Raw genomic sequence first — 9,447 nt, forward strand, 5'->3', positions numbered from 1 at the left:
CCTTGTTTGTGAATGACTGAGCATTTCATGGAATCTACTTTTATACCCAATCATGGCACCCACCTGTTCCCAATTAGCCTGTTCACCTGTGGGATGTTCCAAATAAGTGTTTGATGAGCATTCCTCAACTTTCTCAGTCTTTTTTGCCACTTGTGCCAGCTTTTTTGAAACATGTTGCAGGCATCAAATTCCAAATGAGCTAATATTTGCAAAAAATAACGTTTACTATTGTAAAGAGCATTGTATTCTGTTTTTATTTACACAACGTGCCAACTTCACTGGTTTTGGGTTTTGTATATGTATGTAAATATAAATATATATATATATAGACATATATAGATACAGACATAGATATAGATGTGTATATATATATATGTATATATATATGTATATGTATAAATATATATGTATATATATATATACATATATGTATATATATATGTATGTATATATATATATATATATATATATATACATATATGTATATATATATATATATCTACACACACACACATATATATATATATATATATTGTATATATATATATATATATACATATATGTATATATATATATGTGTGTGTATATATATATATATATATATATATATATATATATATATATATATATATATATATATATATATATATATATATATATATATATATATATATATATATAATCCTACAAGGGAAAATAAAACTTTTAACAAAGTTTGAATATGTATTTTCTTGTAGTCTTGTCAAATTTTAGCGTCGACTTTCTTCTTTCGTCTTGTTTTAATCTGTCGTGATATTAAGCTTTTATTCTCTTAAAATTTCAATATTTTTCTCTGAATATTGACATTTTACTCACACAAAATTATAATTTTTATTATATAGTTGTAGTAAAATTATATAGTATTATATAGTATATAGTTTTCAAAATAATTTTATTTTGAGAACCCAAAAATTCTTACATTACTGCAGTATTATTATAATTTTTTCGTGATAAAATGACTTCTTGAAGTGAGTATATGTGCTTGCAAAGTTTTGACGGTCTTCTCATAGAACGCCAGTCAGAGTTGAAGTCACGTTACTTCATTCAGGAGGTTTACCAACTGGAACGACCTGTTGTTGTACGTTTGCACGCTGACAGGGAGCGTTGTCAGCGGAAGGCAAAATGGCGCACCGACCTGTGCTTGCAGGTCAAAGGTCACCATGGAGAAGCAGAGGTTCAGCACAAAGTACTGCTCCTGGAGGCTCTCCAAGGCCCCGCCCACACGGAAGGCCATGGTGTTTGGTCTGCGGATGAGCGGCGTGGTGCAGAAGATGTGGACCAGGCCCACGCTCACGATGCACACAAAGCGCACCTGACACACACACACGATCGTTTCAGGGTGGAGAATCTTTGGAAGTATTTGAACATCAGCCGACAGATGAATGCACGGAAGTTGGCAAGCTTGAACATATTTGATTACAATCCAAGCAGTGGCACAGTGAGCACGTCATAATTACCTTTAATAAAATAACTAGCAGCACATTTGCAGACCGGATGATAGAGACACTCTCAGTAGTAACCTGCTTGTTTGTTCACGCACACAATTACTGAAATGCATGTAGCACCTTTCAGCTTATTGTCCGACTCCAACGTGCACAACAAAAGTCTGTAATGAATAGAATCAATCAGCTTCATTTGAAATCAACAAACTCCTAACTAAACTCTTTACATACAAAACTGATGGAAGTCCGATCTAATTGACTGAATTACTGCAGCAATATATTAGATTAAATCGTTATTTCTCACCTGGAATATATGTGAATATATGAATAAAGGATTAGTAACATTACACTAATGAAATATGCAGATATAAAATGAAAAGACAAGATTTGTTTTGTAAATGGACTGAAAACATTGTAAAGATGAAATGTGGAAATGTATTACTTGGTAGATATTAAATAATAGTTATTAAATTATATATATATATATACACCGTATTTTTCGGCGTATAAGTCGCACCAGCCGAAAATGCATAATAAAGAAGGAAAAAAACATATATAAGTCGCACTGGAGTATAAGTCGCATTTTTTGGGGAAATGTATTTGATAAAACCCAACACCAAGAATAGACATATGAAAGGCAATTTAAAGTAAATAAAGAATAGTGAACAACAGGCTGAATAAGTGTACGTTATATGAGGCATAAATAACCAACTGAGAACGTGCCTGGTATGTTAACGTAACATATTATGGTAAGAGTCATTCAAATAACTATAACATATAGAACATGCTATACGTTTACCAAACAATCTGTCACTCCTAATCGCTAAATCCCATGAAATCTTATACGTCTAGTCTCTTACGTGAATGAGCTAAATAATATTTGATATTTTACGGTAATAATTTCACACATAAGTCGCTCCTGAGTATAAGTCGCACCCCCTGCCAAACTATGAAAAAAACTGTGACTTATAGTCCGAAAAATACGGTGTATATATATATATATATATATATATATATATATATATATATATATATATATATATATATATATATATATATATATTCATGCTTAAAAATATAATTACCTCATATTTGTAAAACAAACAAATGTAAGATAGGTTTTTTTGTGTGCATATTTTACATGTTTTTTGCCTAAATTAAGTCTTATTAATGTTTTATATGTGTTGTCTCATGTAATTTGTGTTACTAAAATATAGCAACAAAAATAAAAATATGATATTTTAAATAACATATTTGTACATTTTAATCTGGGAAATTTTACTGGAAGCTGGAAGAATTTCATGAACCAAATGACAATGACAGAAAACGCAAAAATAAAAGCCAAAACAATTTACAATTTCATAAACCGGAGGGGGAATGTCCCAAAATCGCAGCTTGACAGCCAAGTCAGCCAATCATTGTGTTCATATCCGCAGAGAACGGATGAGGAAGTGAAGACTCAGCGGATTGGCGGATTTAGCTGTCAATCTATCACTTTGGGACATTCCTTTTCCGGTTTATGAAACGTTTGTTTCGGCTTTTGTTTTTGCATTTTCTGAAATTGAAAAGTTTTTTGTATTTTGTTTTTGTTTAAGTTGTTAAGTGTTGTAGTTTTTTTGTTCATTTTTTTAATGAAATGCTACGTTGTTTTTGTGTTTTCTGTCATTGTAGTTTGTGTCATGAAATGTTGTTTTTCACTTCCAGGCCACCGTATGAATGGCATTTGGCGTGTATACGTCATACGCAAAGGACCAAATTGTTTGGAAAATTATTCAATGACTTTTTTCTGTCTGGTGGCTCATAAATACAATAATGTGTAGTCCTAAATAGCAAATACAGGGATATTGTTCAATAACATCGCTTTTCATGGTTTAACAAATTAACACATGCCATTTGCTGCACATGCAGTATGCATCTCCGTCCACAAGAGGGCGACCTTCTGCACATACCAGCAGCTTCTTCCTGTCCTCGGAGTCCAGCACGCAGAAGTTGACCAGGGACCGAAGCATGACTCAGCACAAACTTGACCAGCTCTTGTCTGTTGTCCTGGAGAACCCCTCGGCTGATGTAGTACACGCAGAACACTGCACAGGCGGGACACACACAGCAGGGGGCGCTCTTTTATCAGCTGTTTCTACATTAACTTATTTAGCTACCTGGGGCAGTGTTTTTCCAACCTTTTTTGAGCCAAGGCACATTTTTTGCGTTGAAAAAATGCGGAGGCACACCATCAGCAGAAATCATTAAAAAAAACGAAACTCAGTTGACAGTAAAAAGTCGTTGTCGCAATTGTTGGGTATGAATTTAAACCATAACCAAGCATGCATCACTATAGCTCTTGTCTCAAAGTAGGTGTACTGTCACCACCTGTCACATCATACTGTGACGTATTTTGAGTTTGTTGCTGTTTTCCTGTGTGTAGTGTTTTAGTTCTTGTCTTGCGCTCCTATTTTTGGTGGCTTTTTCTCTTTTTTTGGTATTTCCCTGTAGCAGTTTCATGTCTTCCTTTGAGCGATATTTCCCGCATCTACCGTATTTCCTTGAATTAGCGCCCAGGCGGTAATTCATTTAAAACCTCTTCTCACTCCGGCGCTTACCAAAGGCATGCGGTAAATTTAGGCATGCGCTTATACATTTTAGTGTGATGTAAGGATACCATCATGACATCGCTTAATGCCGCAATAAAATTTAAAGCACAATGAATCATCCCGGGAGTTCTTTTTGTTTGGGTCTGAAAATGCAATTAAAATAACATTATTACCGCCTGTTAGCAGGTTTTCTTAGCTCATGATTTGTTTCTGAAATGTTACTCGTACAACTGCATCAAAATGACTCATATTTGATGCACGCCGCTATATTAATAAAACATTTTTTCAAAATAAAGCGCTTTGAGAGATGCAACTCCAACAACAAAAAGTCAGCTCTCCACCACTACAAACTAACACAATATTAATAATAAGAATTGCAATTACCTTAAATCGCACTGAATAGCTCTTTATCTTCTTCCCTTAATGCGATTTTAAATTATTGAAATTAGCCTCCTCCATTTTGAAAATGATGCCTTGAAAGGTGAAGTGTCACTCGTGACGTGACGAGTTTGACCCGGCGGTAATTCTAGGCATATGCTAATTATTTTGCGAAACGAATTTGACCCGGCGGTAATTGTAGGCATGCGCTATTTATTTTGCGAAACGAGTTTGACCTGGCGGTAATTGTAGGCATGCGCTAATTATTTTGCGAAACGAGTTTGACCTGGCGGTAATTCCGACCCGGCGGTAATTGTAGGCATTCGCTAATTATTTTGCGAAACGAGTTTGACCCAGCTGTAATTCTAGGCATGCGCATATTATATACCCGGCGGCAATTCAAGGAAATACGGTACTTTTTTTTAGCAGTCAAGAATATTTCAGTTGTTTTTATCCTTCTTTGTGGGGACATTGTTGATTGTCATGTCATGTTCGGATGTACATTGTAGACGCCGTCTTTGCTCCACAGTAAGTCTTTGCTGTCGTCCAGCATTCTGTTTTTGTTTACTGTTTAGCCAGTTCAGTTGAAGTTTCGTTCTGCATAGCCTTCCCTGAGCTTCAATGCCTTTTCTTAGGGGCACTCACCTTTTGTTTATTTTTGGTTTAAGCATTAGATACCTTTTGACCTGCACGCTGACTCCCGCTGTTTCCGACATCTACAAAGCAATTAGCTACCGGCTGACACCTAGTGATATGGAAGAGTATTACACGGTTACTCTGCCGAGCTCTAGACAGCACCGACACTCAACAACAACACATCATTTGCAGACTATAATTACAGGTTTGCAAAAAATATTTTTAACCCAGATAGGTGAAATTAGCTCATCACCCGGCGGCACACTAGTCAGTGGTTGAAAAACACTGACCTAGGGGACGTAAACATGCATGTTTGCGATTTTTTTAACGTTATTTTCTGTTCTGGTTTGCAGATTATTGGTAGAATGGATAAAAGTTGTGCAAAAAGGGATGCATCACATGACTACAAAAAAAAAAGGTCCACTCAGGACAACCGGTGCAACCGTCGACTTCCTAAAAATGGCCTCTACTTGTTGGAGCGCCTCACATATTCCAATGAGCTGGATGAGAGAGACGGTCAAGTTGTCCTGGTCCGAGGCGGCCGTGCCCGAGTGCTGCTTGTAGACGCTGGACACGGTGAGGCCCAGCAGCACCAGTAGAGACGCTACGGTCAAGCAGAAGTAGGACTTGAGCGGGCATGACAGCTCCGACCAGCGCTTGATCTGCCAAAAAGAAAGAAAGAAGAAGTTTGATCAGCACAGGAGAGGAGGAAATGGATGAGAGTGTTCTGTTGGTACCGGTAGGGATGATACTCGAAACCGGTTTTCCCGGTTGTTTGATAAGAAAAGAACCGAGTCCTCTGACTCGAATCCCTTTTTGAGAACCGGTACCCGTTATCGAGACCACTATAGTAAAGGAAAAGAGTTGATTCTTTATTCGAATCCCGTCCCGACCAGAAATGCTCCGTGGGACATCACAAGAAATGACGTCACGTAGCTCAGTCATTAGGCGCAGATAGCGAAAGCAGGAAAACAATGGACGGGAAAAAGCGCTCCAAGGTGTAATAAAGTTCAAAACAAAAGCTATAATCCATCGAATAACTTTACTGAGAGATTTCAGCAGGGTACAAACACATGACGAACACTTTTACGACCAACCGGAAACATAGCAACCAGGCTAGCAACGCACCTCCTTTACGGCAGCTGTCGCAACGTTCTTAAAACAACCGCAGCACATACATATATATACAACATATCTCCCTTTTTTAACTTTTGTTTTTCTTTCCTTGTAAACAAAACAAAATCACACTGTATATGTGTTGTTTGTCTAATTATAAATAATGCAGACGAGGCGTGTTGGCTGAGTTCTTGACGTTTACTTTCACAGCTTGGCAACATGCAACACTTTTCGGGGCTACCGCGCATGCTCGTAACTCCCGTTGCATGCTGGGTAGTGTAGTTGTTATATTCTCTAGCTCACAACATTTTTCCCCCTATAGAGAAATAATGTTAACTCAATAAAGTGTATTTCTTTTTTTAGCTTTAACTTTTCATTTTTTAGCATTGTAACCACATTTGCAAATAACTTTTCTCTTCATAGAATTTTCTTTCAATAAAGAAATAAAGTGCAAAAATGTCAAAGCATCATAACAAACAGTTATGTCAAATAGCAGCAGAAGTGCACTTTTTGGAGAGCTGTATTATTTCCAGTTTTGTGCCCAAGGGACTGATTTTATTTAACACTATATTATTATTTATACACCTATAGTGATCACAGAGACAGGTTGTTTTTGTGTTACTGTATATATTTGTTTCTCTGAAAAATCCCACTTAATATACTTTGGTAACAACAGCCAATATTTATTTATTTTATTTTATTTGATTGTTTTAGGTGGGTAACAGTCAATATTTATTTATTTATTAGATTTTATTTTTTTACTATATAATAAAAGTGAGCTTTTGTTAAACAAAATATTGTGTGTTTTTTTCCATATACAACAACCTATCTGGACTCGATAAGAGAATCGATAAGGAATCGGTTCGATAAGAGGATTCGATAATAGGCTCGAACTCGATAATTCCTTATCAAACATCATCCCTAGGCACCGGTCCACATGGCGTTGGGATCAGTTCCTGGTGTCTTGGCCGCAGATTCGGAGACAGAGGACCTGAACCCTCGCGTGACTGATTGTACAGCAATGGACTGAAAAATGTACAAAGACAGAACCCTCGCGTGACTGATTGTACAGCAATGGACTGAAAAATGTACAAAGACACGTTATTTAAATTTTTTTAAATACATTAAACTAACGGGTTTTAAAGTATACCAGGGTTGTCCAACCTCACGAGTTTATCAATAAGGAATCTGGGTGTTTTCGAGTATTTTTAAATATCACACTATCTGCTCGCTGCAAATGTGACGCCCTTTCATGGACAACGTAGGTAAATCAGGTCAATGACCATGAATTGTGTGTGGACGTGAACACGGCACAGCATTTTCTTATATGGCACAATCCAAACAACCTTCCCTACAAAAAGTCAACACACATGAACACAAAAAGCAAAACCTGCTCACTGAACTTTGTGGATATACTTTTTTAAACTGTCCAAGCAACATAAAAAACAAATCAAAATTACACACATTTAAATACATTACAATGCATCATGGGAAAAATGCTAAACACTCCACACTTATCCATGTTTACCGCATTTTAGCTGCATGATATTTCTGACAAAACTTTAAGGTGGTCGTCACGGAAGTAAACAAGATAGGAGTCAAACTTTCACATACTCTTATCCGCTTATATTCATTATAAATTCTATATCCATTATAGACTTAGACAAACTTTAATGATCCACAAGGGAAATTGTTCCACACAGTAGCTCAGTTACAAAGGATGGAAAGCGTAAGGATGGAAAGGATAATGCAGGTATAAAATAGACTAAAATGTACCGTAGTAGCAATATAAAATATAACATATATGTAATATTTACATAATATATGTACGGTATAAGATATATACCGATATATTATATTATATGTTTATATCATATATACAATATATAACAATTACCATGTCCAATATTACAGTATATGTAACAGCTGCAGCATAAAATAGAGTGGATTATATTATATTAATATAATATGTACACATATAAATATATAGGCTATATATATTGTTACTTTACATGCAGTCTGCTTTCGGCCCCCAGCCGAGTCAAAGAGTTTGGACACCCCTGAAGCAATGTTCCCTCTTATTTTTCATGTGTGTGAGCAAACGCAAAAACTCCCTGAGCATTGAGTGGAGTCCATGTGAGCAACATCAGACGTGCACACTGTGGCTACACCAGCAGCACACCTGTTCCAAACCTGACTAAATAACAACTTCAATCTCCATCCATCCATCCATTTTCTACCGCTTGTCCCTTTCGGGGTCGCTGGAGCCTATCTCAGCTGCGTTCGGGCGGAAGGCGGGGTACACCCTGGACAAGTCCCCACCCATCGCAGGGCCAACACAGATAGACAGACAACATTCTTTTATTATTATAATCAAATGACAGCAGTCATTTCCATTTCTAATATAAGTGTTTAGGCCCACTTACAATGACAATAACAAAAAATATTGTTTTTCATGAACTGTGTACTTGTATTGTTTGTCTGGGTGGAGGTTCTGCTTTGGAAATAGTTTGTACCCCATTCAGACATTGCATTTAGTTCCCATTAAAACATTCACATGTTGCACAATGAGATGTAAGCAGGGGATCATGCGTACATTCCTGCAACTTCCTGTTTGTAAAAAATATATTTTTATTAGTATTTATTTAATATACTAACAGCATTTCATGATTAATATTTATAAATTAAGATTCCTAATAAATGACACTAGAATAAGCACACATTTGATTGGTAAATCATAGTGTAACGACCTGGAATGACACTTTATGTGTGGTGTTGGAGTTGTTCGACTTTTTGTGTGGCTGTAAACGCATCACTGGCTAAGTGCCATATGTGCATGTGTTGGCGCAAGTGAGAAAGAGCGAGCGGCTGCTGTTAATATAACAAAGTTGCTTTTGGTCTGGTTTGTGCTGCAGAAAATGACCACTTTTGCTAGATATACTTTTTTTACTAATGTTTTGGTGATGTGTTTATGGCCGACAATTAGGGATGATACTCGAAACCGGTTTTCCCGGTTGTTCGATAAGAAAAGAACCGAGTCCTCGGACTCGAATCCCTTTTTGAGAACCGGTACCCGTTATCGAGACCACTATAGCAGTGGTTCTCAAACTTTTTTTTGTCATCCCCCACTTTTTACTAGGGGGAGTTTTCAAGCCCCACCTGCCCCCACCGCCCCAACAGAACGCTAATGCCAAGCTTAACATTTTCAAATTTATAGAACATCAAGTAAAATCAAGTTGTATACATTC

The sequence above is a fragment of the Entelurus aequoreus genome, linkage group LG07 (genome assembly GCF_033978785.1).
Source record: "Entelurus aequoreus isolate RoL-2023_Sb linkage group LG07, RoL_Eaeq_v1.1, whole genome shotgun sequence".
NCBI classification, from domain to species: Eukaryota; Metazoa; Chordata; class Actinopteri; order Syngnathiformes; family Syngnathidae; genus Entelurus; species Entelurus aequoreus.